Here is a 22,938-nt window from a genome sequence, read left to right as displayed (position 1 = left end):
ACACCAACCCACACACCACTCTCCCCTACACACCCTCTCAACCACACACCCTCTCTCCCTACACCCTCTCTCCCTACACCCCTCCATCCCTACAAACACCCCTCACTCCCTACACCCTCTCTCTCCCTACACACCACTCTCTCCCTACACCCCTTCTCCCCACACCACTCTCATCCCTACACACCCCTCTCCACACACCCCTCTCTCCTACACCCGCTCTCTCCCTACACCCCTCTCATCCCACACCACCCTCTCCTCCCTACACCCCTCTCTCCCTACACCCCTCTCTCCCTACACCTATCCTCTCTCCCTACACCCCTCTCTTCCTACACCCCTCTCCATCCCTACACCCCTCTCACCCTACACCCTCCCTCTCATCCTACACCGCCTCTCTCCCTACACCCCTCTCTCCCTACACCCCTCTCTCCCTACACCCCTCTCTCCCTACACCCCTCTCATCCTACACCCCTCTCTCCCTACACCCCTCTCATCCTACACCCGCTCTCTCCCTACACCCCTCTCTCCCTACACCCCTCTCATCCTACACCCCTCTCTCCCTACACCCCTCTCATCCTACACCGCTCTCTCCCTACACCCCTCTCTCCCTACACCCCTCTCATCCTACACCGCTCTCTCCCTACACCCCTCTCATCCTACACCCCTCTCTCCCTACACCCCTCTCATCCTACACCCCTCTCTCCCTACACCCCTCTCATCCTACACCCCTCTCATCCTACACCCCTCTCTCCTGCCTTCTTACATCTCTCTCCTCTCTACATCCTTCCATCCGTCTCTCCCTACACCCTTCTCTCCCTACACCCCTCTCTCCCTACACCCCTCTCTCCCTACACCACTCTCATCCTACACCGCTCTCTCCCTACACCCCTCTCATCCTACACCCCTCTCTCCCTACACCCCTTTCTCCCTACACCCCTCTCTCCCTCACACCCCTCTCATCCTACACCGCTCTCTCCCTACACCCCTCTCTACATCCACCCATCCATCTCTCCCTACACCCCTCTCATCCTACACCGCTCTCTCCCTACACTCCTCTCTCTCCTTTCCCTTATTCATTCCCTCTCTCTCTGTCTCAAAGTGTCCCTGGCGTCCTGTCATCCCCCCCCCCCCAACCCGCTCCCTCCGCCCGACTCCCTCGCACGGCCCAGGCACACGTAGCCGAGCTAATGCAGCCTTTCGTAAAATATTCATGATCAGCACAGGCCCGCACAATTGCTTACACGCGACCCGTTTCATTTCATCTCTGGTCCCGTGAAAGACACGTGGAGTGGGGAGCAAGAGAGAGAGAGAGAGAGACGGCGTGGGAGAGAGGGGTGGTGGTTTCGTTTGTGTATCACGATGCGACGACACTTAACGCGTCGTCGCAGCGATCTTACCCTCCCCGCATCCGCGTGCCCGTCTCTCTGTTTTTGTGCTCAAGTGCGCGCGCTGTGATCCAGCGCGTTGGAGGCGAGCGTTGGTAGATCACACAGAGAAGGGGGTTTCCCAAACTCAAGTCCTCGTCGCTACTCCACCGCCACCACGCGACGTCTATCCACGTTTACCAATTTTTACTCCGCAATCGAATACAACTTCACTTGTTCGCGCTGCACGCGCCCGATAGTTGGTAAACACGTCCCGATGGTGCAAGCTTCTCAGATTCAAACCCTCCCATCCCACCCCGCCCAGCACTATAAATGAGTGCATCAAATTTTGTTTCAAAGCTTTCGTGACTGCAGGGATTCATATTCTTGGTTCTTTCGGTAAAGTCTGTCGGCAGCTCAAGACAAAGAGTGAGTGGGTGAGTGAGTGTGATGTTGTGAGCTGCGGTGTGGTGAGTGAGTGGGCGAGTGAGTGAGTGGGTGAGTGTGATTTTGTGAGCTGCAGTGTGGTGAGTGGGTGGGTGAGTGAGTGTGTGGGTGAGTGAGTGGGTGAGTAAGTGGGTGAGTGGGTGAGTGAGTGGGTGAGTGTGATGTTGTGAACTGCAGTGTGGTGAGTGGGTGAGTGTGATGTTTTGAGCTGTAGTGTGGTGAGTGAGTGGGTGAGTGTGATGTTGTGAGCTGTAGTGTGGTGAGTGAGTGAGTGTGATGTCGTGAGCTGAAGTGTGGTGAGTGAGTGAGTGTGATGTTGTGAGCTGTAGTGTGGTGAGTGAGTGAGTGTGATGTCGTGAGCTGAAGTGTGGTGAGTGAGTGAGTGTGATGTTGTGAGCTGTAGTGTGGTGAGTGAGTGGGTGAGTGTGATGTTGTGAGCTGTAGTGTGGTGAGTGAGTGAGTGTGATGTCGTGAGTTGTAGTGTGGTGAGTGAGTGGGTGAGTGTGATGTTGTGAGCTGTAGTGTGGTGAGTGAGTGAGTGTGATGTTGTGAGCTGTAGTGTGGTGAGTGAGTGGGTGAGTGTGATGTTGTGAGCTGTAGTGTGGTGAGTGAGTGAGTGTGATGTTGTGAGCTGTAGTGTGGTGAGTGAGTGGGTGAGTGTGATGTTGTGAGCTGTAGTGTGGTGAGTGAGTGAGTGAGTGTGATGTCGTGAGTTGTAGTGTGGTGAGTGCGTGGGTGAGTGAGTGCGATGTTGTGAGCTGTAGTGTGGTGAGTGAGTGAGTGAGTGTGATGTTGTGAGCTGCAGTTTGGTGAGTGAGTGGGTGAGTGAGTGTGATGTTGTAAGCGGTAGTGTGGTGAGTGAGTGGGTGAGTGAGTGTGATGTTGTAAGCGGTAGTGTGGTGAGTGAGTGAGTGTGATGTTTTGAGCTGTAGTGTGGTGAGTGAGTGGGTGAGTGTGATGTTGTAAGCTGCAGTGTGGTGAGTGGGTGAGTGTGATGTTGTAAGCTGCAGTGTGGTGAGTGAGTGGGTGAGTGCGATGTTGTGAGCTGTAGTGTGGTGAGTGAGTGAGTGTGATGTCGTGAGTTGCAGTGTGGTGAGTGAGTGGGTGAGTGTTGTTGTTGTGAGCTGCAGTGTGGTGAGTGAGTGGGTGAGTGTGATGTCGTGAGCTGCAGTGTGGTGAGTGGGTGAGTAAGTGAGTATGATGTTGTACACGTGTGCTTGTACACATTGTATACAATGCACTGCTAGTGTGTGTGTCAATTGTGTGTGGACACGCACGCGCACACACCAGTTAACCGGGGGTATAACAGTGCATCAAAGACCCCCCGTGTAGCCTTAGCAGAATGATTGGGGCAAGTGCTGTCAGCGAGTTAGCAGCACCTCTGAAGGGCGGCACGGCACAAGAGGGGAGCCCACCACCCCTTTTCCCGAGAGTGCAGCGTTTGTAAAACACGTGGCTGTGTGAGCGTGCACGCATGCATTGGGAGCGGTGGTGCAGCGGTTAGCGCGTCGCGCAGCATTCCCGGCAGAGTCCCGAGTTCGATTCCCGCTCAGGGCCCAACAACACCAGCGATGATTGTCTAAACCTATCGTGGGCCTTTCCCGAGGTCGACTTGGCATGAAATGAGTAGCTGGCGCGGTGTGTAAACATCGCCACTGGAGAGACAAAGGCGGCCGGACGTGGTGCTGGCCACCCACCCCCTCGTGTACCGTTTGGGCCTTCATAGGTGCTCGCTAACAGCACTTGCCCCTACAGTCTGTTAAGGCTATACGGGGGATCTTTGTCTTTGTGTGTGTGGAGGGTGAGTGGCGTAAACCGCTGTGAGGAATGCCCCCCCCCCCACCTTATCCCCCCCCCCCCCCCGCTGTAACCCAACGCGCTCCTAGCGGTGTCGCTTCCCCGCCGCCTCCTCTCAACCCCCCCCCCCCGCGTCCACCACGGACAGCTCCGCCCACCCCACCCGATGCAACAACTCTCGCCCGCATCCTCACCTCGACTCGTCCGTCTCGTACTGTCCCTCACTCCCTTACTGCCTCTTACATTCGTACAGCCCTCTCCCCTACCCCTCTCCCCTACCCCTCTCCCCCTACCCCTCTCCCCTACCCCTCTCCCCTACCCCTCTCCCCTACCCCTTTCTCCTGCCCCTACCCCTCTCCCCTACCCCTCTCTCCTGCCCCTCTCCCCTACCCCTCTCCCCTACCCCTCTCCCCTACCCCTCTCTCCTACCCCTCCTGCCCCTCTCCCCTACCCCTCTCCCCTACCCCTCCCCCCTACCCCTTTCTCCTGCCCCTCTCCCCTACCCCTCTCCACTACCCCTCTCCCCTACCCCTTTCTCCTGCCCCTACCCCTCTCCCCTACCCCTCTCTCCTGCCCCTCTCCCCTACCCCTCTCCCCTACCCCTCTCCCCTGCCCCTCTCTCCTGCCCCCTCTCCCCTACCCCTCTCCCCTACCCCTCTCTCCTACCCCTCTCCCCTACCCTCTCTCCCTCCCCCTCTCCCCTACCCCTCTCCCCTACCCCTCTCCCCTACCCCTCTCTCCTGCCCCTCCCCCCTACCTCTCTCTCCTACCCCTCCCTCCTACCCCTCCCTCTTACCCCTCCCTCCTACCCCTCTCTCCTACCCCTCACTCCTACCCCTCCCTCCTACCCCTCTCTCCTACCCCTCCCTCCTACCCCTCCCTCCTACCCCTCCCTCCTACCTCTCTCTCCTAACCCTCCCTCCTACCCCTCTCTCCTACCCCTCCCTCCTACCCCTCTTTCCTACCCCTCTCTCCTACCCCTCTCTCCTACCCCTCTCTCCTACCCCTCTCTCCTACCCCTCTCCCTCCTACCCCTCTCTCCTACCCCTCCCTCCTACCCCTCTCTCCTACCCCTCTCTCCTACCCCTCCCTTCTACCCCTCTCTCCTACCCCTCTCTCTCCTACCCCTCTTTCCTACCACTCCCTCCTACCCCTCTCTCCTACCCCTCCCTCCTACCCCTCCCTCCTACCCCTCTCTCCTACCCCTCTTTCCTACCCCTCTTTCCTACCCCTCCCTCCTACCCCTCTCTCCTACCCCTCTTTCCTACCACTCCCTCCTACCCCTCTCTCCTACCCCTCCCTCCTACCCCTCTCTCCTACCCCTCTTTCCTACCCCTCCCTCCTAACCCTCTCTCCTACCCCTTCCTCCTACCCCTCTCTCCTACCCCTCTCTCCTACCCCTCTTTCCTACCACTCCCTCCTACCCCTCCCTCCTACCCCTCCCTCCTACCCCTCTCTTCTATACTCTCTCCCACCACACGCAGCCCCTGTGTCCACCCCTCATCCCTCCCCCATGCCCTCTCCGTCCCTCCATCCCTCTAAAGCCACGTGACTCTCTTACTCCTTCAATTCCCACTCTCTCCCTCTCACCCCGTATCCCTCTCTCTCTCTCTCCCCACATACTCTCTCTGTCCATCCAATCCTCTCTCCCTCTCGTCCCGTATCCCTCCCTCCCTCTCTTCTCCCCACATATCCTCTCTGTCCCTCCCTCTCTCCCCTCCCCCGTGCGAGGAGGAGGCTGCTGCGATTAAGAGTGATGTTCTGACACGGCTGTCCCGGCAGCCCCTAATTGAAATCGTGTAGCCGGGCTTGTAGCAAATTGCCGACGTGACAGATCTATCAGAGGACGCGTCCGCTCCGCCCAGGGGTGGGAGCCGCGCGCCGCGCGGGGCCACAATCCGAGGCCGGGAGGGCGCAACACGCACACAGCCACCTACACACGTACCTGAACACTCACACACCTGAACACTCAGACACACACACAGCCACCTACACACGTACCTGAACACTCACACACACACAGTCACCTACACAGTACCTACTCACACACACACACAGCCACCTACACACAGCCACCTACACACGTACCTGAACACTCACACACCTGAACACTCAGACACACACACAGCCACCTACACACACACCTGAACACTCAGACACACACACAGCCACCTACACACATACCTACTCACACACACACACAACCACCTACTGACACACCTGAACAATTAGACACACACACAGCCACCTACACACGTACCTGAACACTCACACACCTGAACACTCACACACACAGTCACCTACACACGTACGTACTCACACACCTGAACACTCACACACACAGCCACCTACAAACAGCCACCTACACACACCTGAACACTCACACACCTGAACACACACACGCATAGTCACCTACACACGTACCTGAACACTCACACACACACACAGCCACCTACACACGTGCCTGAACACTCACACACCTGAACACTCAGACACACACACAGCCACCTACACACGTACCTGAACACTCACACACACACAGTCACCTACACAGTACCTACTCACACACACAGCCACCTACACACAGCCACCTACACACGTACCTGAACACTCACACACCTGAACACTCAGACACACACACAGCCACCTACACACACACCTGAACACTCAGACACACACACAGCCACCTACACACATACCTACTCACACACACACAGCCACCTACTCACACACCTGAACAATTAGACACACACACAGCCACCTACACACGTACCTGAACACTCACACACCTGAACACTCACACACACAGTCACCTACACACGTACCTACTCACACACCTGAACACTCAAACACACACAAACACACAGCCACCTACACACAGCCACCTACACTCACACCTGAACACTCATATACCTGAACACAGCCACCTACACTCACACCTGAACACTCATATACCTGAACACTCGCATACACAGTCACCTACACACGTACCTGAACACTCACACACACACACAGCCACCTACACACGTGCCTGAACACTCACACACCTGAACACTCAGACACACACACAGCCACCTACACACACACCTGAACACTCAGACACACACACAGCCACCTACACACATACCTACTCACACACACACAGCCACCTACACACAGCCACCTACACACACACCTGAACACTCACACACACACACAGCCACCTACTCACACACCTGAACACTTAGACACACACACAGCCACCTACCCACGTACCTACTCACACACCTGAACACTCACACACACACAGTCACCTACCCACGTACCTACTCACACACCTGAACACTTAGACACACACACAGCCACCTACCCACGTACCTACTCACACACCTGAACACTCACACACACACACAGCCACCTACACACGTACCTACTCACACACCTGAAGACTCACTCACACACAGCCACCTACACACGTACCGACTCACACACCTGAACACTCACACACACACAGCCACCTACCCACGTACCTACACAAACACCTGAACACTCACACACAAACACAGTCACCTACACACGTACCTACTCACACACCTGAACACTCTCACACACACAGCCACCTACACACGTACCTACTCAAATACCTGAACACTTAGACACACACACAGCCACCTACACACATACCTCCTCACATACCTGAACACGCACACACACGCAGCCACCTACACACGTACCTACTCATACACCTGAACACTCACACACACACAGCCACCTACACACATACCTACTCACACACCTGAACACTCACACACACAGCCACCTACACACGTGCCTACTCACACACCTGAACACTCACACACACACAGCCACCTACACACGTACCTACTCACACACCTGAACACTCACACACACACAGCCACCTACCCACGTACCTACTCATACACCTGAACACTCACACACACACAGCCACCTACACACGTGCCTACTCACACACCTGAACACTCCCTCACACACACACACAGCCAGCTACCCACGTACCTACTCACACACCTGAAAACTCACACACACACATCCACCTACACGCATACCTACTCATATACCTGAATACTGACACACACAGCCAGCTACACACGTACCTACTCACACACCTGAACACTCACTCACACACACAGCCACCTTACCCACGTACCTACTCACACACCTGAATACTCACACACACACACAGCCACCTACACACGTGCCTACTCACATACCTGAACACTCACACACACACACACAGCCACCTACACACATACCTACTCACACACACACACAGCCACCTACACACATACCTACTCACGCACACACACAGCCACCTACCCACGTGCCTACTCACACACCTGAACACTCACACACACACAGTCACCTACACACGTACCTACTCACACAACTAAACACTCACACACACACAGCCACCTACCCACGTACCTACTCACACACCTGAACACTCACACACGCACACAGCCACCTACCCACGTGCCTACTCACACACCTGAACACTCACACACACAGCCACCTACACACGTACCTACTCACACACCTGAACACTCACATACACACAGCCACCTACACATACCTACTCACACACCTGAACACACACAAACACAGCCACCTACACACGTACCTACTCATACACCTGAACACTCACACACACACACAGCCACCTACCCACGTACCTACTCACACACCTGAACACTCACTCACACACACAGTCACCTACCCACATACCTATTCACATACCTGAACACTCACTCACACACACAGCCACCTACCCACGTACCTACTCACACAACTGAACACTTAGACAAACACACAGCCACCTACACACGTACCTATTCACACACCTGAACACTCACACACACAGCCACCTACCCACGTACCTACTCACACACCTGAACACTCACTCACACACACAGCAACATACCCACGTACCTACTCACACACCTGAACACTTAGACACACACAGCCACCTACCCACGTACCTACTCATACACCTGAACAATCACACACACAGCCACCTACACAAATACCTACTCACACACCTGAACACTCACACACACACACAGCCACCTACCCACGTACCTACTCAAACAGCTGAAAACTCACACACACAGCCACCTACCCACGTACCTACTCACACACCTGAACCCTCACACACACACAGCCACCTACACACGTACCTACTCACACACCTGAACACTCACATACACACAGCCACCTACACACATACCTGAACACTAACACACACAGCCACCTACACACGTACCTACTCAGATACCTGAACACTCACACACACACACACAGCAACCTACCCACGTACCTACTCACACACCTGAACACTCACTCACACACACAATCACCTACCCACATACCTATTCACATACCTGAAAACTCACTTACACACACAGCCACCTACCCACGTACCTACTCACACAACTGAACACTTAGACAAACACACAGCCACCTAGCCACGTACCTACTCACACACCTGAACACTCACACACACATCCACCTACACACGTACCTATTCACACACCTGAACACTCACACACACAGCCACCTACCCACGTACCTACTCACACACCTGAACACTCACTCACACACACAGTCACCTACCCACATACCTATTCATATACCTGAACACTCACTCACACACACAGCAACCTACCCACGTATCTACTCACACACCTGAACACTTAGACACACACAGCCACCTACCCACGTACCTACTCATACACCTGAACACTCACACACACACAGCCACCTACCCACGTACCTACTCACACACCTGAACACTTAGACAAACACACAGCCACCTACCCACGTACCTACTCACACACCTGAACAGTCACACACACAGCCACTTACCCACATACCTACTCACACACCTGAACACTCTCACACACACAGCCACCTACCCACGTACCTATTCACATACCTGAACACTTAGACACACACAGCCACCTACACACGTACCTACTCACAAACCTGAACACTCACACACACACAGCCACTTACCCACATACCTACTCACACACCTGAACACTTAGACACACACACAGTCACCTACCCACGTACCTACTCTCACACCTGAACACTCACACACACACAGTCACCTACCGCCGTACCTACTCACACACCTGAACACTCAGACACACACACAGTCACCTACCCACGTCCCTACTCACACACCTGAACACTCACACACAGACAGCCACCTACCCACGTACCTACTCACACACCTGAATACTCACGCACACAGCCACCTACCCACGTACCTATTCACACACCTGAACACTCACACACACACAGCCACCTACCCATATACCTACTCAAACACCTGAACACTTAGACACACACACAGTCACCTACCCACGTACCTACTCACACACCTGAACACTCACACACACACAGTCACCTACCCACGTACCTACGCACACACCTGAACACTCAGAGACACACACAGTCACCTACCCACGTACCTACTCACACACCTGAACACTCACTCACACACACAGCCACCTACCCACGTACCTACTCACACACCTGAACACTCACACACACAGAGTCACCTACCCACGTACATACTCACACACCTGAACACTTAGACACACTCACAGTCACCTACCCACGTACCTACTCACACACCTGAACACTCACACACACACACAGTCACCTACCCACGTACCTACTCACATACCTGAATACTCAATCACACACACAGTCACCTACCCACGTACCTACTCACACACACACACAGTCACCTACCCACGTACCTACTCACACACCTGAACACTCACACACACACAGTCACCTACCCACGTGCCTACTCACACACCTGAACACTCACACACACACAGCCACCTACCCACGTACCTACTCACACACCTGAACACTTAGACACACACACAGTCACCTACCCACGTACCTAATCACACACATGAACACTTAGACAAACACACAGTCACCTACCCACGTACCTACTCACACACCTGAACACTTAGACACACACACAGTCACCTACCCACGTACCTACTCACACACCTGAACACTCACACACACAGCCACCTACCTACGTCCCTACTCACACATCTGAACACTCACACACACACAGTCACCTACCCACGTACCTACTCACACACCTGAACACTCACACACACAGCCACCTACCCACGTACCTGCTCACACACATGAACACTCAGACACACACAGTCACCTACCCACGCACCTATTCACACACCTGAACACTCACACACACAGCCACCTACCCACGTACCTACTCATACACCTGAACACTCACACACACACAGTCACCTACCCACGTACCTACACACACACCTGCTCACTCACACACACAGAGTCACCTACCCACGTACCTACTCACACACCCACACTGTCACCTACCCACGTATCTACTCACATATCTGCTCACTCACACACATACACAGTCACCTACCCACGTGCCTACTCACATACCTGAACACTCACACACACAGCCACCTACACACGTACCTACTCACATACCTGCTCACTCACACACACATAGTCACCTACCCACATGCCTACTCACATACCTGAACACACACACAGTCACCTACCCACGTACCTACTCACATACCTGCTCACTCACACACATACACAGTCACCTACTCACGTGCCTACTCACATACCTGAACACTCACTCACACACAGAGTCACCTACCCACGTACCTAATCACACACCCACACTGTCACCTACCCACGTACCTACTCACATACCTGCTCACTCTCACACACACACAGTCACCTACCCACGTACCTACTCACATACCTGCTCACTCACATACACAGTCACCTACCCACGTGCCTACTCACCCACCTACCGACTGATATTCCACAGCGGCCGCAAACTTAATTTCCCACCCAACAATTATTGTTTCCGAGTCGCTGGCAGGCTGGACGAGGCCTGCGGTAGGCACGTGACTCGTAAAACACATCCATTGCGAGATATATACTGGACGTGGTGTGCCGGGTGATACAGACTGGGGTGAAGCACAGTGCCGGATTTTCCTAGTAGCAAAAGTAGCATATGCTACGGGCCTCGCGCTAAATGCTTTCAAGCTATCAATTCTGGTTCAGTGATTCTGCACTTGCTCTATTACTATAGTACTATACCGCCTTCAACTTTTACGAACGACCGGGTGTTTAAGGTTAGCGATTTGTCGTATTATCTGGCCGTATAAAAAATGGAAAAATACAATTGCTTTACATCCCCCCCCCCCCAGCCCCCTCTAATCCCTCCCACCAACCCCACTCACCACAACCACCCATCACCACCAGCTGACCTCACAAACGCCTTAGGGGGTCATAGGTCAGTTGTCAACTCGTCGCGACCCCTCTCCTTCACTCCTCAACCCAATCCCGTAGCCTCACCTCCGTCACATCATCAGAGCTCCACTCCTTACCACTCGCCCCGTAATGCCCCTCACCTCCACATCCTCCCACATCAACCCCACACCCACGTCCTCTCAGCGCCACCCCTCACCACTCACCGACACATCCTCTCACCTTTCCCCTACGCTCACCGTTATCATTTGAGGCTGAGTCGACCTAGAGGAGGCCCAGGACCGGTTCAGATCGTCATCCTCACCGGTGTTGGCCGTGAGTGGGAATCGAACTCAGGTCGCCAGGGTCGTAGGGCAGCGCGCGAACCACTACAACCACCGCTCCCCCAAAAAACACGCATACACACAAAGACAAAGATCCCCCGTATAGCCTGTAATAGACTGTAGGGGCAAGTGCTGTTAGCGAGCACCTATGAAGGCCGGAACGGTACACGAAGGGGTGGGTGGCCAACACCACGCCCGGCCGCCTTTGTCTCCCCAGTGGCGATGTTTGCACACCGCAACAGGTGCTCATTTGAGGCTGAGTCGACCTAAGGGATGGCCCAGGACCAGCTCAGATAATCGTCACCGGTGTTGGGCCGTCAGCGGGAATCGAAACCGGGCCGCGTGGTTCATAGCGCAGCGTAGCGCTACCCGCTACACTACACACACTGACTTCAACAATCCACCTCTCACTCTCTCTCTCTCACCCCCCCGCCCCGTCTCTCTTCCCCCGCCCCCGTCTCCCCCCCCCACCTTCCCAGCGCGACCCCCTGCGATGACAAATCACCCATCCCATGCAGGGCAGCATGCGAGAGGCGCAGGGCTCGCCGCTAATCTCTTCGCTAATTCTCAATTACAGCAAAATGGAGCCATACATCACCGCGACACGACGATCGATGCGAACGTTATTTCCAATGGTCCTGACACCCCCACTCGACCCCCCCCCCCCCCTCTCTACATAGTAGAATCCCCTCCCCCCCCCCTTCATCCCCCCCACCGTCTCCTCCTGTCAGATGTCTTCATTTTATTATTTTAATAATATTATTATCATTAATACTACAGCATTGCCACCCTGGTTGTTATGGATGTGTGTGTGTGTTAGTTTCGCCAACGGCACTTGTCCGTTCAGCCTGCTCAAGGCTATATGGGGATCTTTGTATGTGCACGTGTGTGTGTGTGCGTTCATGTGTGCGTAGTACGGGGAGCGGTGGTGTAGTGGTTAGCGCTACGCTGCGCTACGAACCCGGCGACCCGGGTTCGCTTCTCGCTCACGGCCAACACCGGTGACGATTATCTGAACCAGTCCTGGGCCTCTCCTAGGTCGACTCAGCCTCAAATTAGTACCTCGCTAACGATACTTGGCCCAACAGCATGTTAAGGCTATATGGGGTATATTTGTGTATGCGTGTTCATGTTGCAAGGTAATATGTCTGTGTTTAGAATGTATATGTGTGTGTAGTGTGGGGTAATGAATGCGCCCGTGATATGAATGGGAAAAACAGGGAGGTGGGGATGGAGGTGGTAGTGGCGGTGATGGTGGTGGGGATGGAGGTGGTAGTGGCGGTGATGGTGGTGGTGATGGTGGTGGGGATGGAGGTGGTAGTGGCGGTGATGGTGATGGTGGTGGTGGTGGAGGTGATGGAGGTGGGGATGGAGGTGGTAGTGGTAGTAGTGGTAGTGGTGATGGTGATGGTGGTGGAGGTGATGGAGGTGGTAGTGATGGAGGTGATCGTGGTATTGGTAGTGATGGTGGTGGAGGTGGTAGTGATGGTGATGGAGGTAGTGGTAGTGGAAGTGATGGAGGTGGTAGTGATGGTGGTAGTGATGGTGATGGAGATAATGGTAGTGGTAGTGATGGAGGTGGTAGTGATGGTGGTAGTGATGGTGATGGAGGTAGTGGTAGTGGTGGTAGTAGTGGTAGTGATGGAGGTGGTAGTGGTAGTGATGGAGGTGGTAGTGGCGGTAGTAGTGTTAGTGATGGGAGTGATGGAGGTGGTAGTGGTAGTGGAGGTGGTAGTGGCAGTGATGGTGGTAGTGGTAGTGATGGTGGTAGTGGTAGTGGAGGTGGTAGTGGTAGTGGTGGTAGTAGTAGTGGTAGTGATGGAGGTGGCGATGGAGGTAGTAGTGGTAGTGATGGTGGTAGTGGTAGTGATTGTGGTAGTGATGGTGGTGGAGGTAGTGGTAGTGATGGTGATGGAGGTGGTAGTGGTAGTGGAGGTGGTAGTGGTGGTAGTAGTGGTAGTTATGGTAGTGATGGTGATGGAGGTGGTGATGGAGGTGGTAGTGGTAGTGGTAGTGTTGGAGGTGGTAGTAGTGGTAGTGGTAGTGATGGTGGTAGTGATGGTAATGGTGGTAGTGGTGGTGATGGTGGTGGTAGTGATGGTGGTAGTGATGGTAATGGTGGTAGTGTTAGTGATGGTAGTGATGGTAGTGATAGTGATGGTAGTGATGGTGATGGTGGTAGTGTTGGTGGTGGTAGTGGTAGTGGAGGTGGTAGTGGTGGTAGTAGTGGTAGTGATGGTGATGGGGATGATGGTGGTGGTGGAGGTGATGGTGATGGAGGTAGTAGTGGTAGTGGTAGTGATGGTGATGGAGGTAGTGGTTGTGATGGTGGTAGTGATGGTGGTAGTGGTAGTGATGGTGGTAGTGATGGTAATGGAGGTAGTGATGGTAGTGATGGTGATGGTAGTGGTAGTGATGGTGGTGGTAGTGGTAGTGATGGTGGTAGTGGTAGTGATGGAGGTAGAGGTAGTGGTAGTGATGGTGGTGGTAGTGATGGTAGTAGTAGTAGTGATGGTAGTGATGGTAGTGATGGTAGTAGTAGTAGTGATGGTAGTGATGGTAGTGATGGTGGTAGTAGTAGTAGTGATGGTAGTAGTAGTAGTGATGGTAGTAGTAGTGATGGTAGTAGTAGTGATGGTAGTGATGGTAGTGATGGTAGTAGTAGTAGTGATGGTAGTGATGGTGGTAGTAGTAGTAGTGATGGTAGTAGTAGTAGTGATGGTAGTAGTAGTAGTGATGGTAGTAGTAGTGATGGTAGTAGTAGTAGTGATAGTAGTGATGGTGGTGATGGTGATGGTGGTGGTAGTGGTAGTAGTAGTAGTGATGGTAGTGATGGTGGTGATGGTAATGGTAGTAGTAGTAGTGATGGTAGTAGTAGTAGTGATGGTAGTGATGGTGATGGTGGTGGTAGTGATGGTAGTAGTAGTGATGGTAGTAGTAGTAGTGATGGTAGTGATGGTGATGGTGGTGGTAGTGATGGTAGTAGTAGTGATGGTAGTAGTAGTAGTGATGGTAGTGATGGTGATGGTGGTGGTAGTGATGGTAGTAGTAGTGATGGTAGTAGTAGTAGTAGTGATGGTAGTGATGGTGATGGTAGTAGTAGTAGTGATGGTAGTGATGGTGATGGTAGTGATAGTGATGGTAGTAGTAGTAGTGATGGTAGTAGTAGTAGTAGTGATGGTAGTAGTAGTAGTGATGGTAGTGATGGTAGTGATGGTAGTGATGGTAGTGATAGTGATGGTAGTGATGGTAGTGATGGTAGTGATAGTGATGGTAGTGATGGTAGTGATGGTAGTGATGGTAGTGATAGTGATGGTAGTGATGGTAGTGATAGTGATGGTGGTGATGGTGGTGGTGGTGGCGTCCGTCCTCGTGGCGGCGTCTCGACAAATCCCCAGGCATTTCGGGTTTCTTTATTTTTTTTCCCTCCCACCAAAAAAATGTTGCGCCGTGATTCTGCGGGGAAACGCGGCAATTTGGGTTTCTATCGCCTCTCGCATGCTCCCAATTTCCCTTCCCGTAATGCGAGCAGCTCAGAGGGCGCCCGCAAACACCTCCTCCTCATCCTCCACCCCCGCTAACCACACCGACACCTCCCTCCCCCCCCCCTCCACCGCTCTCCTCCCATCCCTGCGTATTCGTTGACACAATAAAAAAAAAATGCCCAACTGCACCATTCCCCAGGGTCCACCTGTGACAGCCAACCCCGCTAGCTGTGTGCGCGTCGTACGGTGTGTGAGAGAGAGAGAGAGGTGCGGGAATCATTCTCTCCTATTCCTTCGCTTTGCTGCCATAACGGTCCTGAGAATCGCGCACGGCACTCGGAGTGCGGTTCCCGTCTCAGATGAACACCGAACCGATTGGCTGCTCGTCTCCCCATTCACGACCCCTGAGCCGACGGTGGAAATTCCACATTTCTATGGCGGGGGTTCGAGCACGGTTGCGGGGAAGAGCAACGTAGCGCTTCAGCATCTGGTGATGGTGTAGTCTTGTTGTTGTTTTTTTACCGTTGCAATAATGGGCAGAAGCTGCGTGTTTTTGTTTGATTACAGCGTGTTTTCGCGCGTGGTTGGTTGTGCGACATTTATGGTTTTCACGCCATTCGCTGCTCCGTATACGCGTGCGATCGTACGTTGAACTGATTTCGCACCGCACGTAGCCATCCGTGCTAATCGGAGGTGCCGGGGGAAGGACAACAACGACGACGATGATGATGATGATGCTGATCATTGGTGTTCCGTCGTGATGATTGTGAGTTTGTCTCGCCAATTACAGGTTTGAGTAACAACGCGCGTGGTGTCGGGAGGACCGCGACGCCACGGTTACCACCTGCGACGTCATCTCTTCATCCCGGCGATAGTTCAAAAATAGCTCACGAAGGGAACACGTAAAGCGGTGGCTGTTTTTTTTATTATCGTTTCACGGAAGTGTATAACCCTTTAACGTCAACTTTCATCATTTTGTATTGCACACGCATTTGGTCGAACTCTATACGTATTAAAAAAAATACTTTACAAACAAACACAAGGAGTCACTAACCCCATATCTGCATTTGTCATCAATATGCTTAATTCCTCTGTTGATATGTAAACTCCTTTGTCAAGGCGCTCTGCTCCTCCCACCCAGCTTAAAAGACGCTGCCAAGCTTAACAGTGTTCAGTAGGACGCTGTCTTTCCGACAGTTCTGTTTCTTCACCTGAGGACGGCTGCTTGCGTTGTGGCCGAAACGTCGTGAGAATTGAATTTTACAACGTTTTATTTTTTATTATTGTATTATTATTTCCCTTCTACGTGACTTTACCGAAAGAGCCAAGAATAAAAAAAGACTTTACAAACGTAAAGAAAGCCACGATATTCGGTATTTTGTGCAGCGATGACATTCCGATTGGCCGATATTACGATATCCCATTTGGTCACGATACAACGATATTTCGCATCGCCACGTTACAACGATATTTCGCTTCGCCACGATGCTACGATATTTCGCATCGCCACGATGCTACGATATTTCGCATCGCCACGATACTACGATATTTCTCATCGCCACGATACTACGATATTTCGCATCGCCACGATACTACGATATTTCGCATCGCCACGATACAACTATGTTACGCAAAGACGACCGAGACTTTGATCGAGGAGGCTATATCCTACCGTCGCAATGTGCCACCACATCGCGCTAAGCCCACTCGCTACAAGATAAGAGTTACGGGGGGATTGTTGGGTGGTGTTGCCCGGGTTTGGGGGGGGGGGGCGAGGGGTGGTGAGGGTGGGGGCGAGAGCGAGGGGGGGGGTTGAGCGGGGGGGGGGGTTCGCTTCTTGTATTAATTCAAACAAAATCGTTGCTTGTGTCCTTCCTGTAAGAGAGAGAGAGAGAGACCTCACAGCATTTGACGGCGGAGGGCGATCGATGGAGAATTCACATTGATCGCTCAGCTTCTGAAGGCTTCTCTTATAATCACACACAAGTGATACCACTGCAAGCCCGCTGTGATGTGTGAGTGTGTGTGCGCGGTGCTGCTGTGTGGGTGTGAACCCGCGTCACTGTGCCGGCCTTCGTAGGTGCTCGCGAACAGCACTTGCTCCAAATTACTGTTAAGGCTATACGTGGGGGGGGGGGGGGGGGGGGGTCTTTGTCATTGTGGATCTGCGGGTGAGTGTTTGGGTGAGTGTGTCTGTATGCTGCTGTGCCTATTTGTGGTTGGATCTGTGTGTGAGTGTGGGGAGCGGTGGTGTAGCGGTTAGTGCGCTGTGCGACAAACCCCGCTACTCGAGTTCGATTCACGCTCACGGCCAACACCAGTGACGAGCCGGTCCCCTCAACTAGGTCGACTCAGCCTCAAATGAGTACCTGGTGCGATGTGTAAACATCGCCACTATGGAGACAAAGACGGCCGGGCGTGGTGCAGGTCACCCACCCCTTCGTGTGCCGTGCCGGCCTTCATAGGTGCTCGCGAACAGCACTTGCCCCAACAGTCTGTCACATGCTATACGGGGGATCTTTGTCTTGTTCGCGAGTTCGTCTTTGTCTATCATTGTGTGTACATGTATCTGTGTGTGAGTCAGCGATTCACGCTTAATGACGGCCTCCCAGAGGTCGACTCAGCCTCAAATGAGGACCCTGGTGCCGGGTGTAAAGTGTGAACATCAGCCCAGGGGGAGACAAAGGCGGCCGGGCGTGGTTGTTGATCATCCACTCCCTCGTGCTCCTTGACAGCACTTGCTCCACCAGTCTGTTAAAGGCTATGGGCTATGGGGGGGAAGGGGGGAGGTGTCTTTGGTGTGTGTGTTACCAATGCTGCCGTGTCCTGTTGGTTCGCGCGCTGCGCTACGAACCCCGGCCACCCGATTCTCAAGCACCGCCAACATCATCCAGTGGAGAAAGTGACGCCCGTACCGGGCCTTCATCTAGCCGTGGGTTGACGCATCATGCCGCTGGACTATGAATGTTACATTTTCCTATTGTTCTATTTATTTATGCGTCTGTGAAGAATGTGCGGTTATTAAAAAAAAAACAATTAAAAAAAATATCACTTTCACTACAATGAAATATCAAACGACCACGCCTCGTCCGCATTTCGCTCCTCCATCGTCGTCAACCGTGATCGATCCACTGCTGGATGAAGGCCTCTTGCAACCGCGTGGGCCGTTGCAGGTTGTTTGACCACACTTCACCACAGCGGTCATCGCTGTGGGCGCGTTAGAGGTGGGCCTCCCGGCACGACCGCTTAACACATCGCTCGCCACTGACGCTCGTGCCGACACTGCCCGCCTTTCCTTCTCTCGCTGTCGCTTCGTCCTTGGCCTCGACCCCGCCGAGCAACAACAACTGCTGTGATCCGAATCACAATTCCTGCTCGGAGAGATAGTAACGTCCACCGGGCTGCCCCTCTACGGCGAACATTGCCCATCAACTTTCATCTCGCGGCCACACTGCGAGTGACTTTGGGGGCACCGTGCTCTGCCCTCCAACTGTTCGTGCGGTCGGGCGAGACACGGGGTGTGGTGGTGGTGGTGTCACAGAATCTCAGCGGTAGCTCTGTGATGTCCACTTCCGCGGGTCGTTCTGTAACACAACACGACGGCGGGTTGCTTCGTGTCGCGACGAGACGCCAATGGCTTAATATTGCTCGGGGGTGAGTAGGGGAGAGGAGGGGTTAGAGGGGAGGGGGAGGGAGTGACGGCGGAAATGACAAAAAATAAAGAAGAGAGAGAGAGAGAAAAGAGACCGTCTTTATTGTACATGTAAAACATTTAAAACGCAGTCCAATTCCATGGGTCACGCAAACAGAACGCGCGAATGACGGACGTAGAAAACCCCTCTCGAGCGATGCGCTGCGTGGGCCCAGCGCGCACGGTCATTGGCACAGCGGCGTCCCTCCCTCCCTTGATTGATTGATTGATTAATTAATTGATGTATTTATTTATTTAATGTTTAACCGGCCACGTGTCTCAGCGTTCAAGCGAGCGGATCGCGATCGGACGGATGCGGGCTCACATCCTGGTTGGTGGTGGAGGAGGGGTGGATGGTTGACTCAGCCCATCATCCCCTACGGGGTCGATAACATCGATTGCACCACTTTGTGGGCGAGTGAGCGGCGGTTGTCCAATGGCAAGACTCCACCCCCGGCCATATGAACGTGGAATGTCCACCACTGGCTCAGCGCTGTAAACAATGCCTCAATGCTCATGTGATGCCACTGACGATTTGAATGAATGACACTGTGCCTGATGATTTAAGCTGCTCCCGTGTTGAAAATCTTCCGTGCGGTGTGAGTCTTGTTTCATTTATCATTTATTACTTTTATTATTTTCTCCAAGACAATAATTTACAACGCGCGTTGTGTCTTTCCGCAACTCGTATATAATGAACACAAATAATAACACGTATTTACAGGCTCACTACAGTATATAAATACAGTATACAGTACTCTTATCCTGAGAGTGGTAGGCATTATTGTAGAATGTTTTTCCTCTCTCGCAGTCCTTCTGCTACGGCTGCTGTTGGTTTATGACATCGATCGACGTTGCCTCTGTACGTGTGTGTATGTGTGTGTATGTGTTTGTGTGTATGTATGTTTGTGTGTATGTGTGTGAGTGTATGTTTATGTGTATGCCTGTGCGTATGTACGTGTGTGTATGTTTATGTGTATGTGTGTGTATGTTTGTGTGTATGAATGTTTGTATGTGTGTATATACGTGTGTGTACGTGTCTGTGTGTGTGTATGCGTGTGTGTGGGGAGCGGTAGTGTAGTGGTTTAGCGCGCTGCGTTACGAACCCGGTGACACGATTTCGATTCCCGCTCACGGCCAACACCGGTGACGATTATCTCACCCCGACTCAGTCTCAAATGAGTACTCGGTGCAGTGTGTAAAGATCGCCACTGGGGAGACAAAGGCGGCCGGGCGTCGTGTTGGCCACCCACCCCCTTGTGTGTCGTTCCGGCCTTCATAGGTGCTCGCTAACAGCACTTGCCCCAACAGTCTGTTAGAGGCTATGGGGGTATCTTTGTCTGTGTGTGTACGTTTGCGTATATGTGTGTATATGTGTGTGTGTTTGTGTACGTGACTATCTTGTGTCTTTGTGTTACGTACATAAACAAGTCTGCGTGAAGGTAGCGACTTGTCGGTTACACATCACGATGGTACGCGAACAGCTCGGGATAATAAATTTGCTACATCGTTTATGTCATCATCATCATCATCATGGTCGTCATTGTCATCATCATCATACCGTGACTCATCATCAAACCACGACTCATCATCGTCACAGCCCGGCCACGTGGTTCAGCGGTAGTGCGAGCGGCTCGCAAAGTGGCAAGTTGCGAGTTCACATCTTGGTTAGGTGGGGTGTGTGGGTCGGGTGTGGATAGTGGTGAAGGTTGACTCGGCCCATAATCACTCCAGGGGTCGATAAAATGATACCACTTTGTGGGGAAGTCAACAGTGGTTGTCCTGTGGGATGGACTCACCCCGTCATAGAAACGTGGAATTTATACCACTGGCTGGGGGACTGTGTAAACAGGAGATGAGCACCAAATGCCACAATGCAAGGAGATCACTTTGACATCATCAATGAAATCGCACATGTTGACGTATAGTGAGTTAAGTTTTTTATATATTAAACAAGAACAAAACTAAATTACTGGCAGTACTGAATTCCCTATGACGCATCATTTATTTTTCAATACCATCATCATTATCTTCATGATCATCATACAGAGTATTTTTCATAATGAACGTGTTTGGGTTAGATCGCGTTATTTATAAACGTGTAAATAACGCGATCTAACCCAAAAAACGTTTATTATTAATAATATTGGTCGCGAAAGCCTACGTGTTATACATAGCATTGTGGGCTTCATCCCCACAATGTATGATGCACATCATCATCACGATCATTATAAGGATCATCATCATCATCACGATGATCATTATCTCGACTGTCCTTACCGTCCGCTCTGTACGCGTTAAGTGCCACTGCCGTGTGCGCTAATTCCACGGAAGATTCGTCCAACCGCACATGCGTTCAGAACGCTCGCGTGAACCGCGTTAACGATGTCCATTTCCCCCGTGGCTCTCAACACCCCACCGCCGCCCTCCCTTCTCCGCCCGGGCCGCGAACTCGATGCGAGAGTGGAGAGGGTGACAATATCATCAGGCGCGATAAACGGTGTCCTTAACCGAGGGCCGACTAAAGATCTACATCCGATTTTTGTTATGGTGGTGGCGGACATCCGCGCAGGACCGTACACAGCGGGCTGCTTCAGCGATTAGAATCTTTCCGCGCGCACAAAACGTTTGGAACTCGGCGTTGTTGTTGTTGTTGTTGCCGGCAAGGTTACAAACCAATCCCCCTCTAGTTCCCGATCAGCGCGGCTGCAGCAGGGGTCGGCAAACTTGCGTCTCCGCAGACTCACGCGGCTCTTTGAGGACCCGGCATCGCCAAGGTCATTTGTTAAGGACCACACCGTCTCGTATTCAACGTACATTTGTGCTCGACATTTTTTTTTTTTGTACCAGATTCTAAAATAAATAAATAAATGAAAACTGACTCTTCTTGTTGTTATTTTGGTTGCCAACTCCTGGGCTAGAGGATGCTTGCAGTGACCGCGGAGCAAATAGCGTTTAGCGGTGCCATCTCGAAGTGGTCGGGCCGTGTTAAGTGAATCCGCGGGCTGTCTCCAGCCCATAGAGGCGTGGCTTCCCCCAACCCCCACCCCGGTCATAGAGGGCATTCAGAGAGCGATAGTGGAGATGGATGAAATGTGGGTGGGTGGGTGGACGGGGGCATCTGAATTTTGGAGACACATTCTTAACCCCAAAATCATCTCTCTACAGCCTCGTGCCAGGACACACGTTAATGAACATCGTTCGTAATTCATGAACAAGTTGTTGTATTGTTACGTCCGTGAAATATATAATTGAGCAAGTTACAGTACAGTTAATAGGCGCCTTTTGAGAGAGAGAGAGATATATATGTGTATACCCGCACATGATGGATGATGTAAATGCGTTTTTTAGGTTCATATCACGACCGCCCAATGGTGTGGGCAGGGGATCTCGACATCCAGCAGTGGATTAGCAAAGGATCTGTACACGGTAGTGTCTGTGCTGAGCGCGGCTCTCACTATGCCTGCTGCCAGCAGATAAACCCAACGGAA

This window comes from Petromyzon marinus, chromosome 47 (assembly GCF_048934315.1).
Source record: "Petromyzon marinus isolate PM22_M1 ecotype Great Lakes invasive population chromosome 47, UKy_Petmar_22M1.pri1.0, whole genome shotgun sequence".
Classification (NCBI taxonomy): domain Eukaryota; kingdom Metazoa; phylum Chordata; class Hyperoartia; order Petromyzontiformes; family Petromyzontidae; genus Petromyzon; species Petromyzon marinus.
The sequence above is the reverse complement of the archived record's forward strand: the minus strand, read 5'-3'. Positions refer to the sequence as shown.